The sequence below is a fragment of the Rutidosis leptorrhynchoides genome, chromosome 2 (genome assembly GCF_046630445.1).
Source record: "Rutidosis leptorrhynchoides isolate AG116_Rl617_1_P2 chromosome 2, CSIRO_AGI_Rlap_v1, whole genome shotgun sequence".
NCBI lineage: Eukaryota > Viridiplantae > Streptophyta > Magnoliopsida > Asterales > Asteraceae > Rutidosis > Rutidosis leptorrhynchoides.
The window spans coordinates 577,059,414-577,076,140 of NC_092334.1; the positions used below are offsets into that span (position 1 = coordinate 577,059,414).

General features: G+C 38.4%; 1 long non-coding RNA gene across 1 annotated transcript; it reads right to left on the minus strand.

Annotated features, from left to right (window-relative positions):
- Positions 1–1,985: 1,985 nt before the first annotated feature.
- Positions 1,986–10,212, minus strand: LOC139893232 (uncharacterized). The gene is made up of 3 exons (XR_011774414.1): positions 10,171–10,212; positions 2,654–2,709; positions 1,986–2,122 (listed from the first exon to the last, which is right to left on the minus strand). It is a non-coding gene; the product is annotated as an uncharacterized lncRNA (long non-coding RNA).
- Between the last annotated feature and the right edge of the window lie 6,515 nt (positions 10,213–16,727).

Sequence of the window (16,727 nt, forward strand, 5' to 3'; positions counted from 1 at the left end):
AGAAAATTATACCCTCCCCGCTCCCCTCGGGCCACAACACGGGTTCCATCGGTCGAACGAAAGGTAATCATTTTCCTATCACACTTAATATTAGCCCTAAGCGAGCTCAACCAATCCATTCCTAGTACTACATCAAAGCTAGGAATAGGTAACACTAAACAAGTCACCGAGAAAGACTTCCCTTCGATCTCTATACAAACCCCAGTCACATAAGTTGTGACAGGTGTGGTCTTACCATCAGCTACTTCTACACTAACCGGCTTGGGTAACACAGTAGCTGGTAAATTCAACTTAGCACAGAAATCTAGGGACATAAAACACCTATTGGCACCACAATCAAACAATACGCGAGCAGGTATTGAGTTGATTAGAAACATACCCGTGATTACTTCGTCGGTTACCACAACATTTTCCATCGACATCTGAAAAGCTCTAGCCTCTGCTGTTGGAGGGTTCTTCCTCTTCTGCCCACTCGAGGCAGTTGAACCTCCAGCTGATGCTGAACGCGCCCCTGACCCTGCCCCGGAACTACCACTCTTCGACGGACAACTAATTGCACGATGCCCTGGTTTGTGACAACTTCAACACACACTATTCGGATACGGGCATGCTGAAGACTCATGCCTAACAACACCACACTTTAAGCATCTTCTTGTAGCCTCAGAACACTAACCACTGTGAGAAGATCGACACGTGTGACACCAATTCCTTTTACCTGATCCAGATCCAGTTCTACTCTGACCACTTTTACCCTTCGATTTAAACCCACTAGACTTCTTAAATTTAGATCCTGATTGACCAGATACTTGTCCACCTTGTTGTAGCACATTACCAAACATTCTGTTTCTGGCAGCCTGAACATCACTTTCTACCATCTTAGCCATCACAACAGCTTGAGACAATGATGTAGCTGTTCTAACAAAAGTTCTGTACTCAGGCAGAATGATATTAACAAAATGCTGGATACGAGACGCTTCGTCTGGCACCCATTGTTGTACAAACCTCAGTTTATCCATAAATTTCTCTACTACCTCATCGATTGTCATTTGAGGTGTCATCTTCATTTCAAGAAACTCAGTCTTGATTCTGTTCATATCAAATGGATTACAATATTGTTCACACACCTTCCCATGAAACTGCTCCCATGTGATCATACTCACTTGCTCTTTTGGTATACTAGAAATCAAAGAATCCCACCAAATCATAGCCCTACCTTTCAACAGTCTACTAGCATATGTTACCTTCAGCTCGGGTTCACACTGACACGCTTCAAATACCCTTTCAACTTCTCGTAACCAATTGAGAGTTACAGTCGGATCAGTACTTCCAGAGAACTCGGAGGGTTTGCAATCATGGAAGTTCTTATAAGTACATCTTTTGGGTGGTTGCATGTAAGGTTGATGGAACATTTGCATTTGGTATGGATTCATCATCATGGGATTTTGGTAAGTAAAGGTGTTTTGTGGTGGCATATAATATTGGTTAGGCATTTGATTCTGAAACTGGTTCTGGGGCACATTAGGTATCGTTTGGGATTGCGCTGTTGGGTATCCAGGTGGTGTATCATCATTTCCAGAATGCCTCACCAATTCAAGCTCATTAATTTTGTCCTCAGCCTCTTTTAGCTTGCTTTCTAACTGAAGGATGTAACTACTCTGATCATCATCTGACTCAACACCTTCTTCTGGTGCTCTGAATGTTCCGGGGTTAGATGGGCCAGTTGCGTTTCTATCAGCCATACCTGTGCTACAAAACAGCTCACACAAAAGCTTAGTGGATAACAGTTAGTTCAATCACAACTAACACACGTATATCCAATTTTCACTTAGCCCCCACTCCCACAGACATGTTTGACTTGCCTCAGGGTTTGAGAACAAAATACGCGCACGTATTTGCTGCCAAACCATGCTCTGATACCAACTTGTAACACTGGCCATTTTTTTTTAAATACACTGCGGAAGACTTTATTAATAAACACAATATAAGTCACGTCATTACGTTTAAGTTTACACAACGGTGTTACGTTATCACAAAACATTATTTATACAAAAGTCCACATCAGAGTTGGGTTGTCAAACATGTCTTTTGCAATAGCACCCTTCCCGACTAGCAGTACCTAAACCTGCAAGGAGAGAATATGTGGGGGATTAGCGCACCGCTAAGTGAATGGAATCTATCTAACAGATATAGCTTAAGTCACACACAAGCTATATACTAACAACAACACATGCTAACTATCAACTAATATACAATAAGACAATACGAGGATCGGCGGCTTGTACGAGCACACGACTCCTAGCTGATCGGACTTGAGTCTACCGATAGTCCCTGCTACTCAATTCACAGTATAGTTATCCAGATGCAGGGGATGCATCATTCACACTATACTCTACAATCAGTAGCCTATGGACCCAACCTCCCCTAGGCACGGTTGACCTCATACGGACTCTAACCTCTCCTAGGCACGGTCTCGAGTCCCCAGTCTCCCTAGGCCCGACTGGTGCCATTCACACAGTGTACACATAATTCACATACAACATCAGGCATACTATATTATTCTAACATGGCAATTTCTACACTATGCATGGTAAAAGAGTCAACCACAGTAGCATGATATGCTACTTAAACTCTATCCGGAGATAGACCCACTCACCAATTACCAGCAACTGCTCAGTTATTATTTCTGAGCTTCCTCCTTGTCCTTATAACCTGAGAACAACACAAACAAAGTTAATATACATATCCAATAAATAATATAATCATTTCATACGATTAACTAGGTCATAACACCATATATTCATAATTTTATGAGTCTACATCATGACTCCATTCAATAATGGCATACAGGTGCGTGCAAAACACGACATACACACTAAAACTCCTTTTCTGGCCCAAAAATAGTTTGATCTAGTTTCTTAAAAGTACACCATTAAAAAGTATTCTTTATTACGATTCTAACGATAGTTTATTCATCAAAAACGGAGTTACGTTTTGAAAGTTACGCCCGTTTCAATTTCATAAAAGTACTGTAGCAAATGGTAATACTGTAGCAACTCGGTACTGTAGCAAATAGTGACACTGTAGCAACTCGTGTACTGTAGCAACTCGAGCACTGTACCAACTCGGTACTGTAGTTTGTTATAAATGTGGAAAATCGGGCCACATTATTAGAAATTGCCCGAACCAGGAGAACACGAATGGACAAGGCCGCGTAAGAGTTTTCAATATTAATGCGGCAGAGGCACAGGAAGACCCAGAGCTTGTTACGGGTACGTTTCTTATTGACAATAAATCTGCTTACGTTTTATTTGATTCGGGTGCGGATAGAAGCTATATGAGTAGAGATTTTTGTGCTAAATTAAGTTGTCCATTGACGCCTTTGGATAGTAAATTTTTACTCGAATTAGCAAATGGTAAATTAATTTCAGCAGATAATATATGTCGGAATCGAGAAATTAAACTGGTTAGCGAAACATTTAAGATTGACTTGATACCAGTAGAGTTAGGGAGTTTTGATGTAATAATCGGTATGGACTGGTTGAAAGAAGTGAAAGCAGAGATCGTTTGTTACAAAAATGCAATTCGCATTATACGAGAAAAAGGAAAACCCTTAATGGTGTACGGAGAAAAGGGCAACACGAAGCTACATCTTATTAGTAATTTGAAGGCACAAAAACTAATAAGAAAAGGTTGCTATGCTGTTCTAGCACACGTCGAGAAAGTACAAACTGAAGAAAAGAGCATCAATGATGTTCCTATTGCAAAAGAATTTCCCGATCTATTTCCGAAAGAATTACCGGGATTACCCCCACATCGATCCGTTGAATTTCAAATAGATCTTGTACCAGGAGCTGCACCAATAGCTCGTGCTCCTTACAGACTCGCACCCAGCGAGATGAAAGAACTGCAAAGCTAATTACAAGAACTTTTAGAGCGTGGTTTCATTCGACCAAGCACATCACCGTGGGGAGCTCCTGTTTTGTTTGTCAAGACGAAAGATGGTACATTCAGGTTGTGTATCAACTACCGAGAGTTGAACAAACTTACCATCAAGAACCGCTACCTACTACCAAGAATCGACGACTTATTTGATCAACTACAAGGCTCGACTATTTATTCAAAGATTGACTTACGTTCCGGGTATCATCAAATGCGGGTGAAAGAAGATGATATTCCAAAGACTGCTTTCAGAACACGTTACGGTCATTACGAGTTTATGGTCATGCCATTTGGTTTAACTAATGCACCAGCTGTGTTCATGGACCTTATGAACCGAGTGTGTGGACCATACCTTGACAAGTTTGTCATTGTTTTCATAGATGACATACTTATTTACTCAAAGAATGACCAAGAACACGGTGAACATTTGAGAAAGGTGTTAGAAGTATTGAGGAAGGAAGAATTGTACGCTAAATTTTCAAAGTGTGCATTTTGGTTGGAAGAAGTTCAATTCCTCGGTCACATAGTGAACAAAGAAGGTATTAAGGTGGATCCGGCAAAGATAGAAACTGTTGAAAAGTGGGAAACCCCGAAAACTCCGAAACACATACGCCAATTTTTAGGACTAGCTGGTTACTATAGAAGGTTCATCCAAGACTTTTCCAGAATAGCAAAACCCTTGACTACATTAACGCATAAAGGGAAGAAATTTGAATGGAATGATGAACAAGAGAAAGCGTTTCAGTTATTGAAGAAAAAGCTAACTACGGCACCTATATTGTCATTGCCTGAAGGGAATGATGATTTTGTGATTTATTGTGACGCATCAAAGCAAGGTCTCGGTTGTGTATTAATGCAACGAACGAAGGTGATTGCTTATGCGTCTAGACAATTGAAGATTCACGAACAAAATTATACGACGCATGATTTGGAATTAGGCGCGGTTGTTTTTGCATTAAAGACTTGGAGGCACTACTTATATGGGGTCAAAAGTATTATATATACCGACCACAAAAGTCTTCAACACATATTTAATCAGAAACAACTGAATATGAGGCAGCGTAGGTGGATTGAATTATTGAATGATTACGACTTTGAGATTCGTTACCACCCGGGGAAGGCAAATGTGGTAGCCGATGCCTTGAGCAGGAAGGACAGAGAACCCATTCGAGTAAAATCTATGAATATAATGATTCATAATAACCTTACTACTCAAATAAGGGAGGCGCAACAAGGAGTTTTAAAAGAGGGAAATTTAAAGGATGAAATACCCAAAGGATCGGAGAAGCATCTTAATATTTGGGAAGACGGAACCCGGTATAGGGCTGAAAGGATTTGGGTACCAAAATTTGGAGATATGAGAGAAATGGTACTTAGAGAAGCTCATAAAACCAGATACTCAATACATCCTGGAACGGGGAAGATGTACAAGGATCTCAAGAAACATTTTTGGTGGCCGGGTATGAAAGCCGATGTTGCTAAATACGTAGGAGAATGTTTGACATGTTCTAAGGTCAAAGCTGAGCATCAGAAACCATCAGGTCTACTTCAACAACCCAAAATCCCAGAATGGAAATGGGAAAATATTACCATGGATTTCATCACTAAATTGCCAAGGACTGCAAGTGGTTTTGATACTATTTGGGTAATAGTTGATCGTCTCACCAAATCAGCACACTTCCTGCCAATAAGAGAAGATGACAAGATGGAGAAGTTAGCACGACTGTATTTGAAGGAAGTCGTCTCCAGACATGGAATACCAATCTCTATTATCTCTGATAGGGATGGCAGATTTATTTCAAGATTCTGGCAGACATTACAGCAAGCATTAGGAACTCGTCTAGACATGAGTACTGCCTATCATCCACAAACTGATGGGCAGAGCGAAAGGACGATACAAATGCTTGAAGACATGCTACGAGCATGTGTTATTGATTTCGGAAACAGTTGGGATCGACATCTACCGTTAGCAGAATTTTCCTACAACAACAGCTACCATTCAAGCATTGAGATGGCGCCGTTTGAAGCACTTTATGGTAGAAAGTGCAGGTCTCCGATTTGTTGGAGTGAAGTGGGGGATAGACAGATTACGGGTCCGGAGATTATACAAGAAACTACCGAGAAGATCATCCAAATTCAACAACGGTTGAAAACCGCCCAAAGTCGACAAAAGAGCTACGCTGACATTAAAAGAAAAGATATAGAATTTGAAATTGGAGAGATGGTCATGCTTAAAGTTGCACCTTGGAAAGGCGTTGTTCGATTTGGTAAACGAGGGAAATTAAATCCAAGGTATATTGGACCATTCAAGATTATTGATCGTGTCGGACCAGTAGCTTACCGACTTGAGTTACCTCAACAACTCGCGGCTGTACATAACACTTTCCACGTCTCGAATTTGAAGAAATGTTTTGCTAGAGAAGATCTCACTATTCCGTTAGATGAAATCCAAATCAACGAAAAACTTCAATTCATCGAAGAACCCGTCGAAATAATGGATCGTGAGGTTAAAAGACTTAAGCAAAACAAGATACCAATTGTTAAGGTTCGATGGAATGCTCGTAGAGGACCCGAGTTCACCTGGGAGCGTGAAGATCAGATGAAGAAGAAATACCCGCATCTATTTCCAAAAGATTCGTCAACACCTTCAACAGCTTAAAATTTCGGGACGAAATTTATTTAACGAGTAGGTACTGTAGTGACCCGAACTTTTCCATGTTTATATATATTAATTGAGATTGATATTTACATGATTAAATGTTTCCAACATGTTAAGCAATCAAACTTGTTAAGACTTGATTAATTGAAATATGTTTCATATAGACAATTGACCACCCAAGTTGACCAGTGATTCACGAACGTTAAAACTTGTAAAAACTATATGATGACATATATATGGATATATATATAGTTAACATGATACTATGATAAGTAAACATATCATTAAGTATATTAACAATGAACTACATATGTAAAAACAAGACTACTAACTTAATGATTTTTAAACGAGACATATATGTAACGATTATCGTTGTAAAGACATTTAATGTGTATATATCATATTAAGAGATATTCATACATGATAATATCATGATAATATAATAATTTAAAATCTCATTTGATATTATAAACATTGGGTTAACAACATTTAACAAGATCGTTAACCTAAAGGTTTCAAAACAACACTTACATGTAACGACTAACGATGACTTAACGACTCAGTTAAAATGTATATACATGTAGTGTTTTAATATGTATTTATACACTTTTGAAAGACTTCAATACACTTATCAAAATACTTCTACTTAACAAAAATGCTTACAATTACATCCTCGTTCAGTTTCATCAACAATTCTACTCGTATGCACCCGTATTCGTACTCGTACAATACACAGCTTTTAGATGTATGTACTATTGGTATATACACTCCAATGATCAGCTCTTAGCAGCCCATATGAGTCACCTAACACATATGGGAACCATCATTTGGCAACTAGCATGAAATATCTCATAAAATTACAAAAATATGAGTAATCATTCATGACTTATTTACATGAAAACAAAATTACATATCCTTTATATCTAATCCATACACCAACGACCAAAAACACCTACAAACACTTTCATTCTTCAATTTTATTCATCTAATTAATCTTTCTCAAGTTCTACCTTCAAGTTCTAAGTGTTCTTCATAAATTCTACAAGTTCTAGTTACATAAAATCAAGAATACTTTCAAGTTTGCTCGCTCACTTTCAATCTTGTAAGGTGATCATCCAACCTCAAGAAATCTTTGTTTATTACAGTAGGTTATCATTCTAATACAAGGTAATAATCATATTCAAACTTTGGTTCAATTTCTATAACTATAACAATCTTATTTCAAGTGATGATCTTACTTGAACTTGTTTTCGTGTCATGATTCTGCTTCAAGAACTTCGAGCCATCCAAGGATCCGTTGAAGCTAGATCCATTTTTCTCTTTTCCAGTAGGTTTATCCAAGGAACTTAAGGTAGTAATGATGTTCATAACATCATTCGATTCATACATATAAAGCTATCTTATTCGAAGGTTTAAACTTGTAATCACTAGAACATAGTTTAGTTAATTCTAAACTTGTTCGCAAACAAAAGTTAATCCTTCGAACTTGACTTTTAAAATCAACTAAACACATGTTCTATATCTATATGATATGCTAACTTAATGATTTAAAACCTGGAAACACGAAAAATACCGTAAAACCGGATTTACGCCGTCGTAGTAACACCGCGGGCTGTTTTGGGTTAGTTAATTAAAAACTATGATAAACTTTGATTTAAAAGTTGTTATTCTGAGAAAATGATTTTTATTATGAACATGAAACTATATCCAAAAATTATGGTTAAACTCAAAGTGGAAGTATGTTTTCTAAAATGGTCATCTAGACGTCGTTCTTTCGACTAAAATGACTACCTTTACAAAAACGACTTGTAACTTATTTTTCCGACTATAAACCTATACTTTTTCTGTTTAGATTCATAAAATAGAGTTCAATATGAAACCATAGCAATTTGATTCACTCAAAATGGATTTAAAATGAAGAAGTTATGGGTAAAACAAGATTGGATAATTTTTCTCATTTTAGCTACGTGAAAATTGGTAACAAATCTATTCCAACCATAACTTAATCAACTCGTATTGTATATTATGTAATCTTGAGATACCATAGACACGTATACAATGTTTTGACCTATCATGTCGACACATCTATATATATTTTGGAACAACCATAGACACTCTATATGTGAATGTTGGAGTTAGCTATACAGGGTTGAGGTTGATTCCAAAATATATATAGTTTGAGTTGTGATCAATACTGAGATACGTATACACTGGGTCGTGGATTGATTCAAGATAATATTTATCGATTTATTTCTGTACATCTAACTGTGGACAACTAGTTGTAGGTTACTAACGAGGACAGCTGACTTAATAAACTTAAAACATCAAAATATATTAAAAGTGTTGTAAATATATTTTGAACATACTTTGATATATATGTATATATTGTTATAGGTTCGTGAATCAACCAGTGGCCAAGTCTTACTTCCCGACGAAGTAAAAATCTGTGAAAGTGAGTTATAGTCCCACTTTTAAAATCTAATATTTTTGGGATGAGAATACATGCAGGTTTTATAAAAGATTTACAAAATAGACACAAGTACGTGAAACTACATTCTATGGTTGAATTATCGAAATCGAATATGCCTCTTTTTATTAAGTCTGGTAATCTAAGAATTAGGGAACAGACACCCTAATTGACGCGAATCCTAAAGATAGATCTATCGGGCCCAACAAGCCCCATCCAAAGTACCGGATGCTTTAGTACTTCGAAATTTATATCATATCCGAAGGGTGTCCCGGAATGATGGGGATATTCTTATATATGCATCTTGTTAATGTCGGTTACCAGGTGTTTACCATATGAATGATTTTTATCTCTATGTATGGGATGTGTATTGAAATATGAAATCTTGTGGTCTATTATTATGATTTGATATATATAGGTTAAACCTATAACTCACCAACATTTTTGTTGACGTTTTAAGCATGTTTATTCTCAGGTGATTATTAAGAGCTTCCGATGTCGCATACTTAAATAAGGACGAGATTTGGAGTCCATGCTTGTATGATATTGTGTAAAAACTGCATTCAAGAAACTTATTTTGTTGTAACATATTTGTATTGTAAACCATTATGTAATGGTCGTGTGTAAACAGGATATTTTAGATTATCATTATTTGATAATCTACGTAAAGCTTTTTAAACCTTTATTGATGAAATAAAGGTTATGGTTTGTTTTAAAATGAATGCAGTCTTTGAAAAACGTCTCATATAGAGGTCAAAACCTCGCAACGAAATCAATTAATATGGAACGTTTTTAATCAATAAGAACGGGACATTTCAGGAAGCATCATTCACACTATACTCTACAATCAGTAGCCTATGGACCCAACCTCCCCTAGGCACGGTTGACCTCATACGGACTCTAACCTCTCCTAGGCACGGTCTCGAGTCCCCAGTCTCCCTAGGCCCGACTGGTGCCATTCACACAGTGTACACATAATTCACATACAACATCAGGCATACTATATTATTCTAACATGGCAATTTCTACACTATGCATGGTAAAAGAGTCAACCACAGTAGCATGATATGCTACTTAAACTCTATCCGGAGATAGACCCACTCACCAATTACCAGCAACTGCTCAGTTATTATTTCTGAGCTTCCTCCTTGTCCTTTTAACCTGAGAACAACACAAACAAAGTTAATATACATATCCAATAAATAATATAATCATTTCATACAATTAACTAGGTCATAACACCATATATTCATAATTTTATGAGTCTACATCATGACTCCATTCAATAATGGCATACAGGTGCGTGCAAAACACGACATACACACTAAAACTCTTTTTCCGGCCCAAAAATAGTTTGATCTAGTTTCTTAAAAGTTCACCATTAAAAAGTATTCTTTATTACGATTCTAACGATAGTTTATTCATCAAAAACGGAGTTACGCTTTGAAAGTTACGCCCGTTTCAATTTCATAAAAGTACTGTAGCAAATGGTAACACTGTAGCAACTCGGTACTGTAGCAAATAGTGACACTGTAGCAACTCGTGTACTGTAGCAACTCGAGCACTGTACCACCTTGGTACTGTAGCAAATAGTGACACTGTAGCAACTCGTGTACTGTAGCAACTCGAGCACTGTACCAACTCGGTACTGTAGCAAATAGTGACAATGTAGCAAATAGTGACACTGTAGCAAATAGTGACACTGTAGCAGTTCGGGTACTGTAGCAAAATACAATAGCAAAATACTGTAGCAACTGGGTTTCGAACTTCTTACGCTGATTTTGAGCATTTTTCGCCCAAAACTCGATTTTTGAGTGTTTTTGATCCGTTTTTAAGCACATGGAAGCTACTAAACATATATACAACCTATTTCTAACATCAATTAACACATACAAACACATAATATGAAGATTCAAGCTCAAAATTCATCAAAAACCCATTTACACCCAAAACCTAATTTCTATGAATTAAAGCACGAATTCAAGCTAACAAACCTGGATAAATGATCACAAGGATGATATGAATCAATCCTTAAAGCCTCATAATCCAATTTAAGACTTAGATCAATTAGGGTTTGAGATGAGATAAGTTTGGTACGTACTTGTTTGAGAAAAGTCTAGAAATGAGAAAATAGAAGCAGTTTACACTCTTAAGTGGGTATTAAAACTCATACCCCACAACACACGGGTATTTACCAGTTATCTTATCTGATAACCTTTCGTATCTCCTTAGGCGGTCCTAACGGAGTCCAAATTAAATAAACCAACCTGTTCTGGGACCCTTGTCACAAACTGGTCACAACACAATTATAATAAAACACTAATAAAATAATTAAAATAAAAGCACTTAAGACTAAGCACAAACCCTAAGGGCAAAATAGGCAACTTACAACTAGCCCGGGTTTCAGTCTGTTACAAATCCACCCCCCTTAAGAAGATTCCGTCCTCGAAATCTGGTCTTGGTCAAACAAACGAGGGTAGCGTTTTCTCATCAACTCTTCCGTTTCCCACGTAAGATTAGATCCCAAACTGTGTTTCCACTCAATCAACACCATCGGAATCTCTTTCTTTCTCAGCTTAGTCACCTTTTGGTCAACCACACGGACCGGCTCTTCCACCAATTTCTTATTCAAATCAACCCTTAAATCTTCTAAAGGAAGAATTTGTGTTTCATCGTCGACTTTACACTTACGAAGATAACAAATGTTGAATGTATTATGAATACCAGATAACTCTGACGGAAGATTTAACACCACAGTCTGATCATTCAACACTTCACTGATCGGAAACTGACCAATAAATCTCGGTGCTAACTTACCACGTTTACCGAATCTGATAACCCCTTTCCACGGCGAAACTTTCAGATACACTCGTTCACCCACATTAAAGGTTACCGGACGTCTACGCGGATCAGCATACTTTTTTTGCCTATCTCTAGCGGCTTTTAACTTTTCTCTCGCAATTGCAACTTTTTCGGCTGTCATTTGAACAATTTCGGGACCTGCAAACTGTTTCTCCCCGGCTTCTAACCAACAAGTCGGAGTTCTGCAACGGCGACCGTATAACATTTCATAGGGCAGCATCCCTATACTCGAATGATATGAATTATTATACGCGAATTCGACCAACGGCAAATATGTATCCCACAAACCACCGTATTCTAACACACAAGCCCTTAACATATCCTCCAAAGTCTGTATTGTTCTTTCACTCTATCCGTCTGTCTGAGGATGATAAGCTGTACTTAAATTCACACGTGTACCCAGATTCTGTTGAAGACTATTCCAAAAATTTGACACAAATCTGGAATCTCTGTCTGAAACGATCGATAACGGCTCACCATGACGACTAACTATTTCTTTCACATACAATTCGGCTAACTCACTTAACGAAGCTGTCTCACGAGTAGCAAGAAAATGAGCACTTTTAGTTAGACGATCCACTATTACCCAAATCATATCATGTCTTTTCTGAGTTCGAGGTAATTTGGTCACAAAATCCATCGTTATATGTTCCCATTTCCACTCTGGAATCTGTAACTGACGTAATGAACCATAAGGTTTCTGATGTTCGGCCTTCACTTGAGCACATATATGACACTTTTCGACATAACGGGCGATATCTGATTTCATTGTTGGCTACCAATACACTGTTTTCAAATCATGATACATCTTATTACTACCCGGATGTACTGTCAATCTGGATTTGTGAGCTTCCGTCATGATTAAATCCCTCAAATCTCCAAGCTTAGGCACCCAAACACGATTGTTTAAGGTCTTTAGTCCACGTGAGTCATCAATTAAGTCCACTTTTCGTTTGGTCATTTGTTCAGATTTAATATGTTCGTCCTCTAAAGCACAGGCCTGAATGGTTTTTAAGCTGTTAATCAAATCTGAAGTTATATTCAAACGAAGAAATTTCACATTTTCACTTGACTTTTTACGACTTAGCGCATCTGCAACCACATTTGCCTTACCCGGATGGTATTTAATTTCACAATCATAATCTTTGATCAACTCTTGCCATCGTCTCTGACGCATATTCAATTCTTTCTGTGAGAAGATATACTGCAAACTCTTGTGATCTGTACATATAACACAATGGGTTCCATACAAATAGTGTCTCCACAGTTTCAAAGCAAACACTACTGCAGCCATTTCAAGATCATGCACTGGATAATTCTTCTCATGAACTTTCAACTGTCGCGAGGCGTAGGCGATTACTTTATCTCTTTGCATTAATACACAACCCAACCCAGCATATGATGCATCACAGTATACCACGAAGTTGTCTGAACCTTCTGGTAAAGCTAACACTGGTGCCTAACACAGTAGCTGTTTCAAAATCTGAAAAGCCTTTTCCTGTTCATCAGTCCATCGAAAGGCTACATCTTTACGAGTCAACTTAGTCAACGGACCCGCTATTTTTGAGAAATACTTGATAAATCTGCGATAATAACCGGCTAATCCCAGAAAACTCTTAATCTCAGTCCGAGTCTTCGGAGAATTCCAATTCATTACCGCTTCTATCTTTGTCGGATCAACTTTTATACCCTCGGCACAAATCACATGACCCAAAAACTGCACTTCACGTAACCAAAATTCACACTTTGAAAATTTTGCAAATAGTTGTTCACGTTTCAACATGTTCAAAACCTGTCTCAGATGTTCAACATGTTCACTTTCGGTCTTTGAATACACCAGTATATCATCTATAAACACAATCACAAACTTATCTAAGAACGGGCGACACACTCTATTCATTAGATCCATGAAGATTGCTGGCGCATTCGTCAACCCAAACGGCATGACAAGAAATTCATAATGACCATACCTTGTTCTGAACGCTGTTTTCGGTATATCTGATTCAGCAACACGAACCTGATGATATCCGGATCGTAAGTCTATCTTAGAAAAGAATGAAGCACCCTGTAACTGATCGAACAAATCATCTATTCGAGGTAACGGATACTTATTCTTCACTGTTCTTTTGTTCAATTCACGATAATCATTACACATACGCATTGACCCATCTTTCTTTTTAACAAACAATACCGGAGCACCCCACGGTGAAGAACTCGGTCGGATAAACCCATGATCTAATAGTTCTTGAATCTGTGACATCATTTCACGGATTTCAGACGGCGCTAATCGGTATGGAGCTTTTGCAACTGGAGTTGTTCCAGGAACCAATTCAATCTTATATTCAACTTCCCTTACCGGCGGCAGACCTATTAACTCATCTGGGAACACTTCGGGAAATTCTGATACTATCGGAATATCGGCCACTGTTTTCTTTTCTTTCTTCGCATCAATCACATATGCAAGAAATGATTTACAACCCTTTGCCATCGACTTTTTCGCTTTCATCATGGTTATCAACAGAAAATTATACCCTCCCCGTTCCCCTCGGGCCACAACACGGGTTCCATCGGTCGAACGAAAGGTAATCATTTTCCTATCACACTTAATATTAGCCCTAAGCGAGCTCAACCAATCCATTCCTAGTACTACATCAAAGCTAGGAATAGGTAACACTAAACAAGTCACCGAGAAAGACTTCCCTTCGATCTCTATACAAACCCCAGTCACATAAGTTGTGACAGGTGTGGTCTTACCATCAGCTACTTCTACACTAACCGGCTTGGGTAACACAGTAGCTGGTAAATTCAACTTAGCACAGAAATCTAGGGACATAAAACACCTATTGGCACCACAATCAAACAATACGCGAGCACGTATTGAGTTGATTAGAAACATACCCGTGATTACTTCGTCGGTTACCACAACATTTTCCATCGACATCTGAAAAGCTCTAGCCTCTGCTGTTGGAGGGTTCTTCCTCTTCTGCCCACTCGAGGCAGTTGAACCTCCAGCTGATGCTGAACGCGCCCCTGACCCTGCCCCGGAACTACCACTCTTCGACGGACAACTAATTGCACGATGCCCTGGTTTGTGACAACTTCAACACACACTATTCGGATACGGGCATGCTGAAGACTCATGCCCAACAACACCACACTTTAAGCATCTTCTTGTAGCCTCAGAACACTGACCACTGTGAGAAGATCGACACGTGTGACACCAATTCCTTTTACCTGATCCAGATCCAGTTCTACTCTGACCACTTTTACCCTTCGATTTAAACCCACTAGACTTCTTAAATTTAGATCCTGATTGACCAGATACTTGTCCACCTTGTTGTAGCACATTACCAAACATTCTGTTTCTGGCAGCCTGAACATCACTTTCTACCATCTTAGCCATCACAACAGCTTGAGACAATGATGTAGTTGTTCTAACAAAAGTTCTGTACTCAGGCAGAATGATATTAACAAAATGCTGGATACGAGACGCTTCGTCTGGCACCCATTGTTGTACAAACCTCAGTTTATCCATAAATTTCTCTACTACCTAATCGATTGTCATTTGAGGTGTCATCTTCATTTCAAGAAACTCAGTCTTGATTCTGTTCATATCAAATGGATTACAATATTGTTCACACACCTTCCCATGAAACTGCTCCCATGTGATCATACTCACTTGCTCTTTTGGTATACTAGAAATCAAAGAATCCCACCAAATCATAGCCCTACCTTTCAACAGTCTACTAGCATATGTTACCTTTAGCTCGGGTTCACACTGACACGCTTCAAATACCCTTTCAACTTCTCGTAACCAATTGAGAGTTACAGTCGGATCAGTACTTCCAGAGAACTCGGAGGGTTTGCAATCATGGAAGTTCTTATAAGTACATCTTTTGGGTGGTTGCATGTAAGGTTGATGGAACATTTGCATTTGGTATGGATTCATCATCATGGGATTTTGGTAAGTAAAGGTGTTTTGTGGTGGCATATAATATTGGTTAGGCATTTGATTCTGAAACTGGTTCTGGGGCACATTAGGTATCGTTTGGGATTGCGCTGTTGGGTATCCAGGTGGTGTATCATCATTTCCAGAATGCCTCGCCAATTCAAGCTCATTAATTTTGTCCTCAGCCTCTTTTAGCTTGCTTTCTAACTGAAGGATGTAACTACTCTGATCATCATCTGACTCAACACCTTCTTCTGGTGCTCTGAATGTTCCGAGGTTAGATGGGCCAGTTGCGTTTCTATCAGCCATACCTGTGCTACAAAACAGCTCACACAAAAGCTTAGTGGATAACAGTTAGTTCAATCACAACTAACACACGTATATCCAATTTTCACTTAGCCCCCACTCCCACAGACATGTTTGACTTGCCTCAGGGTTTGAGAACAAAATACGCGCACGTATTTGCTGCCAAACCATGCTCTGATACCAACTTGTAACACTGGCCATTTTTTTTTAAATACACAGCGGAAGACTTTATTAATAAACACAATATAAGTCACGTCATTACGTTTAAGTTTACACAACGGTGTTACGTTATCACAAAACATTATTTATACAAAAGTCCACATCAGAGTTGGGTTGTCAAACATGTCTTTTGCAATAGCACCCTTCCCGACTAGCAGTACCTAAACCTGCAAGGGGAGAATATGTGGGGGATTAGCGCACCGCTAAGTGAATGGAATCTATCTAACAGATATAGCTTAAGTCACACACAAGCTATATACTAACAACAACACATGCTAACTATCAACTAATATACAATAAGACAATACGAGGATCGGCGGCTTGTA